Source organism: Lethenteron reissneri, chromosome 50 (assembly GCF_015708825.2).
Source record: "Lethenteron reissneri isolate LAM-NWPU_2019-01 chromosome 50, ASM1570882v1, whole genome shotgun sequence".
Classification (NCBI taxonomy): Eukaryota; Metazoa; Chordata; class Hyperoartia; order Petromyzontiformes; family Petromyzontidae; genus Lethenteron; species Lethenteron reissneri.
This window is the reverse complement of record NC_083828.1, coordinates 7,157,345-7,171,382: the sequence shown is the minus strand read 5'-3', so window position 1 is coordinate 7,171,382 and position 14,038 is coordinate 7,157,345. Positions and strand designations below refer to the sequence as shown.

General features: G+C 47.0%; 1 protein-coding gene across 2 annotated transcripts in view; it reads right to left on the bottom strand.

Moving 5' to 3' along the window:
• Positions 1–8,653, bottom strand: part of LOC133355134 (pyruvate kinase PKM) — a 40,225-nt gene extending 31,572 nt beyond the window's left edge. The window contains exon 1 of one of the 2 annotated variants that reach the window (XM_061572455.1): positions 8,540–8,653. The gene's annotated coding sequence lies outside the window, so the exon portion shown is untranslated. The remainder of the gene's footprint in view (positions 1–8,539) is intronic. The other variant, XM_061572451.1, reaches the window with a different exon arrangement.
• Positions 8,654–14,038: the final 5,385 nt, after the last annotated feature.

Below are 14,038 nucleotides of genomic sequence, written 5' to 3'. Positions count from 1 at the left end.
TTGCAGAAAGCAAGCGTGCCCTCATCGCACGAGCAAGAGACTGGGCTGTGGAAGGCCAAGATTACAGAATTACTTCTGGAGGTCCTCTCAACGGCATCTAAATGCACACTAGGTGGCGCTTCTCACAGGGCCTGCTGGAGACACGAGTCAAATTGCCAAATCAAACAGAACGTTCCTTTGGTCTTCAGAACCCGAACAAACTAAAATCCCTAATTGAATGTTTCATATAAACAGTAGCAGCAGAACGTACGTCCTTCGAAGGCGTCGCTCCTCCAAGCGCTTCTTCAGATCCAGACATCAGGCCCAAGAACAACATGGTACAACCCGAAAAACACATCGGAGACCTACCAAAACATCCAATTATTCAACACACAACTTGATGCACCTCCCAGCACCTCCGATTAGCGCAGATGGCTACGTACAGTGCGAACAAGGGGTGGCTGCAACCTTGATTCAATCCTCAGAGCTCAAGTGGTGCCGATTCAGCGTCTCTGGCCTAACTTCATGCCGTCCGAGTCACCCTGACACCTACCTCACTTCTGGTTTTATTTGCACATTTAGTTTTGCGTTGCCGGAGACGGCTCTCGTCTCATTACGTGCTCTTGCCAGGCAATACAAGTCAAAAGGTAACTAGGCCAGAAAAACAACATCATTTGTGTTATAGAACCTTAATTATTTACCCAGGAAAGCTGCACAGTCACAATGCTAGTTTTGAGCAGGGTCTTTGCTTCACTAGGATGTTTGGCCAATCCCTTTAATACACAAGAGTTTGGCTTCTTGCGGTGGGAGGAAACCGGACAACCTGGAAAACCACCCATCACAAGTACGAGGGGGGGTTACACTAGGCACTGCCATCGTGTGGCCACACATCTCAGGCAACACCAACAAAACCTGCCGAGTCCTAACTAGGCTCATCCCAGCTTAACTTCCAAGATAACTTTTTTGTTAAATACATTTGCCGAGCTCAAGCCAATGGATCTAAAATTACAAGTGGCACACAACGAACAACACTATCAAAGTTGTCATTAAAAAAAAAATTCTTGAATTGAGCCAAGTAAAATATATATATTGTGATTCTGACTGAGAGAACGAGTGGTACTATCCCCACGAGCCACCCGGTCACTCTTTCACAAAAGCACGGCAACAGCGCATGAACCTGAAGCCAGTCAGCGGGGGGCACTTGAGATGAAACCATCGAGTAAGATGGTCATCAACGTGCCTAGCAGACTGGAAGGTCGCGGCGCACTCGGGCATGCGTTCAAATCCGTCGCCACCCCGGGCTTGTCACTTCGTGTCTCCGTCGCTTGGGATATTTTTTTCCCACTTTCCACACGACACATCTGTCAGCGTTCTGGTTCTCTGTGCACTTATCGCGCTCTCCCCTCCTAAAGCTTTTATAGTTTCCAGTACGGTCACTTTCCCCATGCACGGAATTTCAAAGCTCCCGAACATCTGCCTAAGAGCACCGACTAAACCGTTGCCAATAGTTGGGAATGTAAACACCACCACCACCTGCACCAGTAAATCAGAAAGTCGTGTGAAAATTAGTTGGCAACATTAAGATATTTCTATTTGTTATCGAGTCAGGAGAGAGAGCTCTCAATCAAAAGGTTGCGAGTTCAAACCCTAGCTTGGGGTTTACCAAATGGTGCTGAAATTACAGGAATCAGAAGGCAATTGGGGCCCCTAACAGGTTATGTAAGAAACGCCTGTATTTCTCGTGACGCAGTGAAATGGATACGCGAAGGAGACTCGTCTACCCACTGATTGTGCGCCAATAAAGGTTGGAATGACACACGAGCAAAGGGTGTGGTAATTGTGTCGGTCTTTGTTTGGCCTATGTTTGCCCAGTGCGGATAAAACCCGCCCCAAGTAGCAAAATACAGACTTCAAGGTCAGATTGTGGGGGGTTTTCTTTTGTTATGCGTGGATCTAACTTTGTTTAATTATATACAAAACCATTTTGATTCTTTACCGTGTGAAATTACCTCCACATATCCACGAAATGTTGCTATCAAATATTTTTGCTCAAAATGCAAACCATGGGTTGTGCGATAACAACTTTGGAAAATGGACAAGACGAATTTAAGTAATGTATTCCACTCATTAACATTTATTAAATGCATTTAGGATGCAGTCAATGATAATAATCATGTTTTAGTTTTATAAATATACTGTGTACATCGTGTTCATGCATATTGCATCTCACAATCGCAGAGGATCCACAGCTGTGCTGGAAGGGAGCAGCAAGGCGGCGAGCCGGCACTGCCAACAATTTGCCCAAGCTCAGCAGTCCTTTATATAGTAAGATGTTTTCAGACAATTATTGAGTTACTATGCATGTTGGAGGAAACCGGAGCACTGGGAGAAAAGCCAAGCTTCTGAGGGGACAACACTCTATCCCACACAGATGGGACAGAGGATATTTTTCCGCACTTTATGCTCTAGCGCCTTCTTTTGGCGATCCAGAATTTTGGTTCAACGCCCATTAGAAAAGCAAAGCTATAATATTTTATTCACACAAGTTTAACACCCTCATTTGTCGTGATATATATTACTGAGTCCAGACAACCCGTATTGCTCCCAGAAGTACACTGGGCCCTCCAGCACAGCCATTCAAGAGCCCGTGTCAAATTTAGTTTTGCAAGTACATCTGCACTGCATTATCCAATTTCCGTTTTCACTTGTTCCCAAATCAAATAGACTTAACAAACAAAAAACAATAAATGCCATGTTAAAATTAAATACATCCCTCTTTTTAAAATGTGATATACGACTCGTGTGTACGAGGTTCAGGCCTTGAGTTGCACCGAGAGACATAACGAGAATAATGGAGACCAGAAAACAAAATGAGAATGGAGGTCAAATCCACAACTGCTTCAGGAGCTGTAAACGGGCGTAGTGTTTAGGACCAAAGAGTATGGATCCCTACAGTCACGAACACATTCCTGCGGAGGGAGCTGGTAGGAACGTTGGGTTGCTCGGTCAATGGCCAGGGTCAACGGCCAGGGTCAACGGCGGCGTGGTGTATTCCGCAAATATGGCCGACTGAGAGGCGGGCACAAGCCGGCGTGAGTAGGTTAAACATTGAGTTTTATAAGGGCACCACGGGGTGACCAACCCAGCTCCACCCAGCCCCACCAAGCCCCACCCTTCCCATTTTTCGATGCACGACGGAAGGACACAATAATCCCCTGTGGGCTGGTTTTAACCAGGAGGTTCCTACCAGTAAAAACTTCAAATCTAGATTGAGCTGTAAAGGGCTACAAGTGTGCACGTATAAACTAACAATAGCATCACAATAGAGTGCGCCAAGAGAGGTGCATGCTTGGGATAACATTGAGAGACGGAAAGAGAAACACTGAAACAAACAACCACACCCGCCATTTGCCACCAAGTGGACGTGACGTCCCCACGGCGCCTGTGCCAGGCCAGGTGCACTTTGACGAAAGAAACACACGCGGGGGTTCAGGACGTTATACAAACCGTTCAGAAAAGTACAGGACACGTCGCTAGACGAGTCGATGGCAACTGCAGGAGGACGGGTGATGGAACGATAGTAGAAGAGCGGGATCAGGCCCAAGTCCTGCTTTGAAAGCATGCACAGTATAAACATTATGCTCGAACCATGGTAAATACGTCCAATCTCGGAAGCCCAGCAGGAGGTTTGCCTGTAAAATGCTTTTCATTGCAGACCATCTTGGAACACTCGGTGCTGTCGGCGTGGATTGCAATGTGGCAGTACGGTAGATTGTAATACAGCAACGGATTATTGAATGACTCCGTGTGGAGCTTTGAGTGTTAACCGGCCTCGTACGAGTGTTGGATTTTTTCAGGGTTCTCCGGCGACCTCCTCCGACGCGAAGCCAAGTTCTCATTAAAACATGGAATTCGCGAACAAAGATCAGCAATGTAGAGCAGCAACCTCTTGATAAAAAAAGGAGTCTTGAGAATGATATGCTTTCCTTGGTTTATAAGGGGCATTAGTTTAACAGGTACACGTGCGCTATTATTACGCGCTTGTATATTAAACAACTGGCCTGATCAGCATGTTGCTGTCAGGTTTCTTCCCATCAGATAAATTACCACAAAAATTACAAGTCTCCATCACGGAAATCAAAAACCGTGTTAGTAAATTGAATATTTGGCCAAACTAAACCGATTTGGCATGGGCCCTCCTCATAAATGAGCCTTGAGGGCTCAGCCAGACGGTAAAACAGAAAATACCGGCGAGATAAAATATCACTCGCACGCGTGTGAGCGAGAGAGAGGTGATATGTGTTGCTGGTGGAACCTTGAACACTGTACGGTGCTGTGCAATCTCGCTGGGTCACCTTCATTCTGCTCAGGAGGGGAAAATACCCGCAGAGGCAGCTTCTACCCTGCCTCCAGTGGCTCTCTCCGCACTCACTCCCTGCTAGCGTATCGCTCTCCCCCTTCCTTGTTAGAAAATCGCGTGCATGTGCCCGCAAGATATCTGAACCGCTCCAGTGCGGTGAAGTATGGTCAAGAAATCCCGACCCCCTTCATTATTGCAGCAGTGGATTGGGAAAAAGCCAATCAAAACAATTGGTGCAGTACATCTGGTTAGGGCGCTATGATTCCCAATCGTGCAAGGCCATCATCGCAAAGGATGGCGTTGAGAATCGCACAAAAGTCTGCAGTTGGTTACAGTGCAGTCGGGGAAGATTGCTACGGTCAGTTTTCACATCACAGTAAAATTTCTGGAAATATTTTATAGCCAAAAAAAAATTCGGACCGTGTCGCAGGCACACGCGACCGAACCTTTCTTTCGAATAACACCGACGGGATCTATAAAGTCCACAGTGAATAAGACTTTCGGCGCGTATTGACGGTGCATTACGCCCGCAGTATTTACCAGGACGGCCACCGTGGTTCGAACGTCAAACAACAAAAACCTCTGCAACGAGTGGCAATCGTCCCACAACGCACAGCGAAATCATTACTACCGTATTATTATTGATAATACGCTCCAAAATAAATGGTGTTCTTATAATTGCAACGGCCAGCAAAAAAAATCCAAATGGCCGAGTCCCAATAATAATACTATACGTTGTACTCCAGATTGTATCGGTGTGTGGATGGCGTTATACACCGTACCGTAAGTGCAAATGTGACCTATTCGTTGCATGCCAGGTCTTGTCGAAGCAAACCGCATTGAATGACTACGCCCGGTTAATAAAGACGTTACTTCATTCATAATATACACACAAAGGATGTGTGTTTAGCCTGCAGTTACTATGTAGTAGTTGTGCATGTACAGAGACCATTTGACAATCCACTGCTGGATGAGTGCCTTCCCATGCCGTGCGGGTCGTGATGGGGGGGGGGTATCTGACCATACTTCACCACGTCGGTGCTTGTATTTTTGCCAATTACAAAAGCATGGGATCGACTAGATTCGTTCAGAAAACCCACCCAAACTTCCTCGCCCTTCTAGAACATTATTAGACCGCCGTTAATGTCACTCGGCGAGACGTCATCCTCTCGTCTGGGTTAAGACACACAGAGGACTTGTAAATTGCACACGCACTACGCATGTACGATACAAGTAAAACATGTGTCACGTTACACATGCATGTACTTAACATGCATACGACATGCACCACGCGTGATGGGTGTATATCCCCAACATTATGCATGCACTATAAACGAACTATGCAAGTATAGTGTCATGCGTCTAACATTCATCTCTCACGATTTAGTTACTCTCCATCGTATTAAACGTGCAACATACACGTACGAATACGTACGATACCCGTAGGACATATTTGCTACGCATGAACCGTACATATTAATCATGTACAGTACACCACGTAGGTGCTATGCGCGTACGCATGGTACACGCATGACCCACGTATTCACGGCAATGCGTGGTTACTGCACTGGCAGTAGTAACCACGCATGTCCTAGGCATTGAGGCATTAACCACCACATCATACATGCACACAATGCATGCACCCCATTGTACATGAACAACGCTGGCATGCGGCTCGCCACTGGGCGGACACGATTATGCATCCGCCATACACGCACTGCATGCATGATACATGCGCCACGTGTTATAACATGCACAACCATCAGGGCACCCCATAACCCCCCAGAGAGGGGCATTTCACACCCCCAGAAAGGGGCATTTCACACCCCCAGAAAGGGGCATTTCACACCCCCAGAAAGGGGCATTTCACACCCCCAGAAATGGGCATTTCACACCCCCAGAAAGGGGCATTTCACACCCCCAGAAAGGGGCATTTCACACCCCCAGAAAGGGGCATTTCACACCCCCAGAAAGGGGCATTTCACACCCCCAGAAAGGGGCATTTCACACCCCCAGAAAGGGGCATTTCACACCCCCAGAAAGGGGCATTTCACACCCCCAGAAAGGGGCATTTCACACCCCCAGAAAGGGGCATTTCACACCCCCAGAAAGGGGCATTTCACACCCCCAGAAAGGGGCATTTCACACCCCCAGAAAGGGGCATTTCACACCCCCAGAAAGGGGCATTTCACACCCCCAGAAAGGGGCATTTCACACCCCCAGAAAGGGGCATTTCACACCCCCAGAAAGGGGCATTTCACACCCCCAGAAAAGGGGCATTTCACACCCCCAGAGAGGGGCATTTCACACCCCCGGAGAGGGGCATTTCACACCCCCAGAAAGGGGATCTCACACCCCCAGAAAGGGGATCTCATACCCCCAGACAGGGCATCTCACACCCCCAGAAAGGGGCATTTCACACCCCCAGAGTGGGCATCTCACACCCCAGGGAGGGCATTTCACACCCCCAGAAAAGGGCATTTCACACCCCCAGAAAGGGGCATTTCACACCCCCAGAGAGGGGCATTTCACACCCCCGGAGAGGGGCATTTCACACCCCCGGAGAGGGGCATTTCACACCCCCAGAAAGGGGATCTCACACCCCCAGAAAGGGGATCTCACACCCCCAGAAAGGGGATCTCATACCCCCAGACAGGGCATCTCACACCCCCAGACAGGGCATCTCACACCCCCAGACAGGGCATCTCGCACCCCCAGAAAGGGGCATCTCGCACCCCCAGAAAGGGCATCTCTCACCCCCAGAAAGGGCATTTCACACCCCCAGAGAGGGCATCTCACACCCCCAGACAGGGCATTTCGCACCCCCAGACAGGGCATCTCACACCCCCAGACAGGGCATCTCACACCCCCAGAAAGGGGATCTCACACCCCCAGAAAGGAGGCATTTCACACCCCCAGACAGGGCATCTCACACCCCCAGAAAGGGGATCTCACACCCCCAAAAAGGGCATTTCACACCCCCAGACAGGGCATCTCTCACCCCCAGAAAGGGCATCTCTCACCCCCAGAAAGGGCATCTCTCACCCCCAGAGAGGGGCATTCCACGCCCCCAGAAAGGGGATCTCACACCCCCAGAAAGGGCATCTCACACCCCCAGAAAGGGCATTTCGCACCCCCAGAAAGGGCATCTCACACCCCCAGAAAGGGCATTTCACACCCCCAGAAAGGGCATCTCACACCCCCAGAAAGGGGCATTTCACACCCCCAGAAAGGGGCATCTCACACCCCCAGAAAGGGCATCTCGTACCCCCAGAAAGGGCATCTCGTACCCCCAGAAAGGGCATCTCGTACCCCCAGAAAGGGCATTTCACACCCCCAGAGAGGGGATCTCTCACCCCCAGAAAGGGCATTTCGTACCCCCAGAAAGGGCATCTCTCACCCCCAGAGAGGGGATCTCACACCCCCAGAAAGGGGCATTTCATACCCCCAGAAAGGGGCATCTCACACCCCCAGAGAGGGCATTTCACACCCCCAGAGAGGGGATCTCTCACCCCCAGAAAGGGCATTTCGTACCCCCAGAAAGGGCATCTCTCACCCCCAGAGAGGGGATCTCACACCCCCAGAAAGGGGCATTTCATACCCCCAGAAAGGGGCATCTCACACCCCCAGAAAGGGACATTTCACACCCCCAGAGAGGGGCATTTCACACCCCCAGAAAGGGGCATTTCACACCCCCAGAAAGGGGCATTTCACACCCCCAGAAAGGGGCATTTCACACCCCCAGAAAGGGCATTTTACACCCCCAGAAAGGGGCATTTCACACCCCCAGAGAGGGGATCTCTCACCCCCAGAAAGGGCATCTCTCATCCCCAGAAAGGGCATCTCTCACCCCCAGACAGGGCATCTCTCACCCCCAGACAGGGCATCTCACACCCCCAGACAGGGGATCTCACACCCCCAAAGAGGGCATCTCACACCCCAGAAAGGGCATCTCGCACGCCACGTGGGGTGGGGGGGGGACCCCAGGTGAAGAAAAACCAGGTCAAGCACCACGCATGCACCCCCAGACACACTTGCACCACGTGAGTTTCTCGCTACGCAACTCGATAACGCACGGCTAAAGGCTTACGGGTGTCCCAAAACAATCCATATAAACACAACCGCCGCAACGTTTAAAACGACGTGAATTGCTTTCTTTAAAATTGACGAAACGTTAACCGCGATTTTAATTCAACTCACCAGGGCTCAAGGGGGTCAGCAGTACGGTGGGGATGGTGGTGCCGATATCCCTCCGCGCCTTTTAAAGGGTGACTCGCCCCGTGACGTCGCCGCCCAGGAATTCTACGGCGCAACGAATGGGTGGAATTATATAATTAAATATTGCATCCAACTTGTCATTATGTGACTCGAGGTTGTTGGAGTCGACGGTTATTAAAGTTCACCGTTTTATATTTATCTTATTTTTTATTTATTTTTATACGAGGTTGCAATGTAAACAGTTTGAGTCGCTAACGAATGGGGGAACTATTTTTCTCTCTTCATTGTTGGTTGTTACTTTGTTGCGGTGGCGGCGTGCTGCGGCGGGTGTGGGGTGGTACGCGTTGTAGGATGTAACCCTCCGCCGAGATGGCCCATATAAGGCAACGAACGAGGAAGCTGTGTAAAGCACGTGGTTTGGGTTGCCGTGTCAATTCTGGAACGACTAAAATTTCGAGAAGTTCCCATCTTATCTAAAAAATTAAAGGGAAATTTGTGAACATGTGTGTCTGTTCAAAATGTTTAGCCTACTTCCCGACATGCAATAAACTTGAAATTTGTGAACATGTGTGTCTGTTCAAATTTTTTTGCGTACTTCCCGACATGCAATAAACTTGAAATTTGCCATGTGGGTACTTTGCAGAATGTACACCATGCACAAAATATAAAAAATTAACCCGTAAAAACTAAGTTTTTCACTATAAATCCTTTATATGCGTGGCGGCTAGAGTCCTCTCGTCCTCTGGCTTGAGATGTCTGCCACCTATGGGTCAGATGATTGCTTGCCACCATTAAGCAATTGGTAATTACATATCATATTTTTTTCCTAAAAAGTGTAACATTTAGGAAAAAAAATTCACGAAATTTTATTGTCACGCACAACGAGTCTGTGTGCAAAATGTCAGCTCGATTGGATCACGGGAAGTGGGTTAAAAAACGACCGAAAGATTTGCACGGTCGTAAGCGTGCAAGCAAGCAAGCAAGTGAACTTAATATAAAGGATTTAAAAGTAGACTTTTCTGGGGGGGCTCAATAATGCATATACAGGTAGTCCCCGACTTACGACGGAGATGTGTTACAACGACCCCATCGTAAGTCAAAAATATCGTAAGTCGAAAATGGCCTAGCCTACCCAGGAGTCTTAAAGGATGGTGATAATTTAGCAAAACAAAGCAATTTACAGTACTGTACTGTATAAACTATATGTTGTATGTATTTATTAATTACAATAGTGTATTGCACAGTAAAATTTTAAGTAAAAAAAACAAGGTAAATTCTTAGCCTATCTATATGAACTGCAATTTCATAGAAGGTTTTTTTTCAGGAAACAATCCTATCTGCTTTTAAAAAAAACTTTTAACATGCATTGAACACCGAGACAACTTAACTCCGTCAACCGCTGGTGAGAGTGAGAGGCATCACCATGCGTACGGTACATCCCGGCATCGTCCCAACGTACAGCATCGTATCTCGTACGCTGCTGCGTTTGCCTGCCGCGCGAAATTTTAAATATTTTACAATTTTGTCGTATCGATATCGCCATCGTATAATCGAAATATCGTAAGTCGGAGCATCGTAAGTCGGGGACTACCTGTATTTTTGCACGGCAAGTGAGCTGTGACGTCACATCTGTCATGTGACCCGCGCACGTGGAAGCGTAACGCATTGTAGTGTAGTGGTTAGTGCGCTGCGCTACGAACCCGGCGACCCGAGTTCGATTCCCGCTCATGGCCACCACCGGTGACGATTATTTTAACTGCTCCTGGGCCTCCCCTAAGTCGACTCAGCCTCAAACGAGTAACTGCTGTGCTGTGTGAACATCGCCACTGGGGAGATAAAGGCGACCGGGCATGGTTAATCCAAGTCCCGGGCGAAGCCGGGTAGTAAAGTTAGTCATAGTATTATTCAAATAAAATATGTATCGTCGTTTACATGTTTTAGTATTTTTGGCATTAGTGTGGAATTTGGGACTCCGCATAACCCTCAGGATAAATAAAGATTCTGAATCTACTGCTGCACTGTCTTGTACTCCTCACCTTCTCCAACCCACACTGACCAAGATATATTAAACATGGTTAACCACCAAATACAAAGGTACCACCGTATATCCTTAACAGACTGTTGGTGCAAGTGCTGTTAGCGAGTGCCTGTTGAAGGCTGGCACGGCACACGAAGGGGCGAGGATGGACATAAACGGCTGTGTGCGAGATGTGGCGAGATGTTGACTACCTCGTCTGATACACAGGAGGCCGTGGGTTCGATCCCAAACCCTGACGCCTGTATATTTGGAGTTTGCATGTCTCTCTCTCCCCGTGAATTTTCTCCGGGTCGTCCGGTTTTTTTCCCGTCCACATTTAGAAACGTGGGTTTAGAGAATTTGGCTGCATTACAATTCCATGTGATAAGCCACTTTGTTGAGCTTTCTATTTGTGGCCAGGTCTTAACTGAAAAAAAGCTTTTTAGCTCAGTGGACCTTACCTGTTTAAATACAAATAGTCATCGTAGCAAGACCGTAATTATAATATATATATCAAATTTGCTCAAATGTCCCCCCCAATATATTGCTATAAAATAGATTTATGTTTATATAATTGTGGTTATGGTTGTACTTTATTAATCCTTAATATCTGCCATTACATACAATGAAACAACAAAAGGTAAAAAATAAAAAACAGAGCAATGTGATTCCATACACTATTAGACATTGTTGTAAAAAAGAAAATAAAAAGTCCATCCTTTGTGTTAGTGAATTTTTTTTATATTTTAGGCAGGAAATGGCAGGAAATTATTTTCAAATTTAGATTTTTTTTTCTGGGTGGGGGGACCCTCAGACCCCCTGGAAGATTTGGTCCCCCCCCCCCCCAATATTGACTCCATGGCTACGGTCTTGCATCGTAGTAGAAGTAAGATATGTTTGACACTTATTGCAACATGGGGCGATTGAGTTTACCCCCGCTCATGGATTCCTGGCTGATGACTCGGTTGCACCAGTAAAGTAACCACAGGCAGTTGGTGACTCACGTAGTCGGGAAACTGATGGCATGGGACTGCAAGGTTGGTGACTACTAATTAATCATTCTAGACCCTCTCACCAGTACTACGAACTCCAACGACTCAATCATTTTCCCCTTTCCACTGCTGGCATGACCCAACCAGATTGGCTGGCATGGCACCATCATACTTGGCTGGCATGGCACCTCTCAAATGCTGGATTGACATACTAAACATAGTTTCATTAAGTGTACGTGTCGTGACATAACGTCATGTATGTATGCATAACGTGCCAGCTGCACCGCGCACGTGCATGTAGCGGCATAAGGGTAAATATGTACACAGCCACTGCGCCACTACTCTTCCCAATATCAAATATTTTAAACAAAACTCAACATATCCGCCAATAACACTGTGCCCTTAAAATAACAAAAATGTAACCCGTAAAAACAAAGTTTTTCACTATAAATCCTTTATATGCGTGGCGGCGAGAGTCATCTCGTCTTCTGGCTTGAGATGGCTGCCACCTATGGGTCAGATGATTGTCTGCAGTATTAAACAATTGGTAATTAAATATTTAATTTTTTTTCCCTAAACAGTGTAACGAGTCTGTGTGGAAAATGTCAGCTCGATTGGATCACGGGAAGTGGGTTAAAAAACGACCGAAAGGTTTGCACGGTCGTAAGCAAGCAAGCAAGCACGCAAGCAAGCGAACTTAATATAAAGGATTTAAAAATGAGGTTACGTTTCGTGCAATGGACCTTCATAGCACGTGACCACTCCATATACTATGAAGAAAGGCCATTTGCCCGAAACGTTAACTATTTGTTTCTCTTCTTTAGGCAGAGTTGTTGACGAATGTGGTGGGTTTTGTTGTTGTTATACAATATGTGGATGTTGTACCACTGAAAACGAAGTATCACCAATGTGTTTAATCATCAAATATAGATCAACCAAATGAGTGGCACAGTACTGATGAAAATTTGAATGTCTCATCATATTCATATCCTCATCACTGGTTGACTCATGCCAACATCCTTCGGGGAACTTAAAAATAGTTAAACTGTGGGAAATCAAACATAACTTTTCCCATGGATAGACTCCACTATGGAAAAATGGAATTTCCACCACTGCATCAGGGATGTACAGTAAATGGGTTCAAGCCGTCTGCGTTTAATTAACGACGTAACAGTAAAGTGCACACTTAGAGAGGTGCGTGCATGAAACGTTGAGAGACAGAGGAAGACGGTGAATCAGACTGAAATTGTTTGTTAATTCGTTAAAGTGTATACTTCGTATATGTGCGTAAATTTCAGAAAGAAAAGAAAATAGTGATTTTAATTCTACAACTTTGCATCATAATCGGAACGCTCAAACCGACATCAATCCTCTAGCGCCCTGTTCCAGCGAACACTCTGACACCAAATGTCCACAGAGACGTGCAATCCGCAAAGGGAGTTAACACGATTTCGCACCAATGACAACCACACACAACATCTTAACAACAATCAGCCAAGACCTCGACGTCACCTCGCCGTCGACTCAAGCACCGATCCCATCCCTTCTGCTGCTGTCACCGTCCTAGGATCTCACCCCGATGACGGGAGAACGCTGATCGTGAACAGAGTGGAGAAACGCGGACGTCCAAAATAAACATCCTTCTCATCATTCCGGACTCAAACATCATCATCATCATCCTCCACGCACCTCCTCCTTGGCTCTGTCATTCCTCCCCGAAGACACCGGTGGCGTGGCCATCAACCCCATTAGAACATCACCAGGTCGAAGTGCACATCTCCTTAATGATTTTGAAAATCAAAGACACAGACGCAGTAGTGCAGGCATGTCCAAAGTCCGGCCCGCGGGCCAATCACGGCCCGCGGTCAGCTTTGGTCTTATAATGTGTTAGTTATGGCTCGCCAGCTGTCAGAATAAATACATCATAAAACTCATGGAAATTTCAGGTATTCTATACAGTTTGCTCAATGTTATCTGACTGAATGAAAGGCAGAATTGCGTTTTTAAAGTTGTTCACGTCTGCCTGAGTGGCTCATATTTGGTTACATTGTCATTTGAAAAATAAAGGTAATTGTGACAATGAAAATTGTTTTATAACAATGTGTATTTCCACGTAACTTTTGTGGTTAAAACAATGTCAAAAGGAACTATTGGCCCCCGGGCATCTTCACTTTATCAAATGTGGCCCTCTTTGCAAAAAGTTTGGACACCCCTGCGGTAGTGCGACTGTGGCCATCCAACCCAACACTGTGGCCCATAATAATGAACGGCTGTAGGGGAGCAGCACAACGACACGGAGTATCACCTGAAGCCTTCTCGTGGCGAGCAGACCTGGACATTGGCCTTAAGATCCTGAACCATACTGCCATACGGTTGACCGGTTATTGTTTAACAAACCTAAGCGCGAAGCGTGTGGCGATGTTTTTTGAGAGAGGGGTCCTTTACCCGTGAACGTCCAGCAGTGCAATCTGC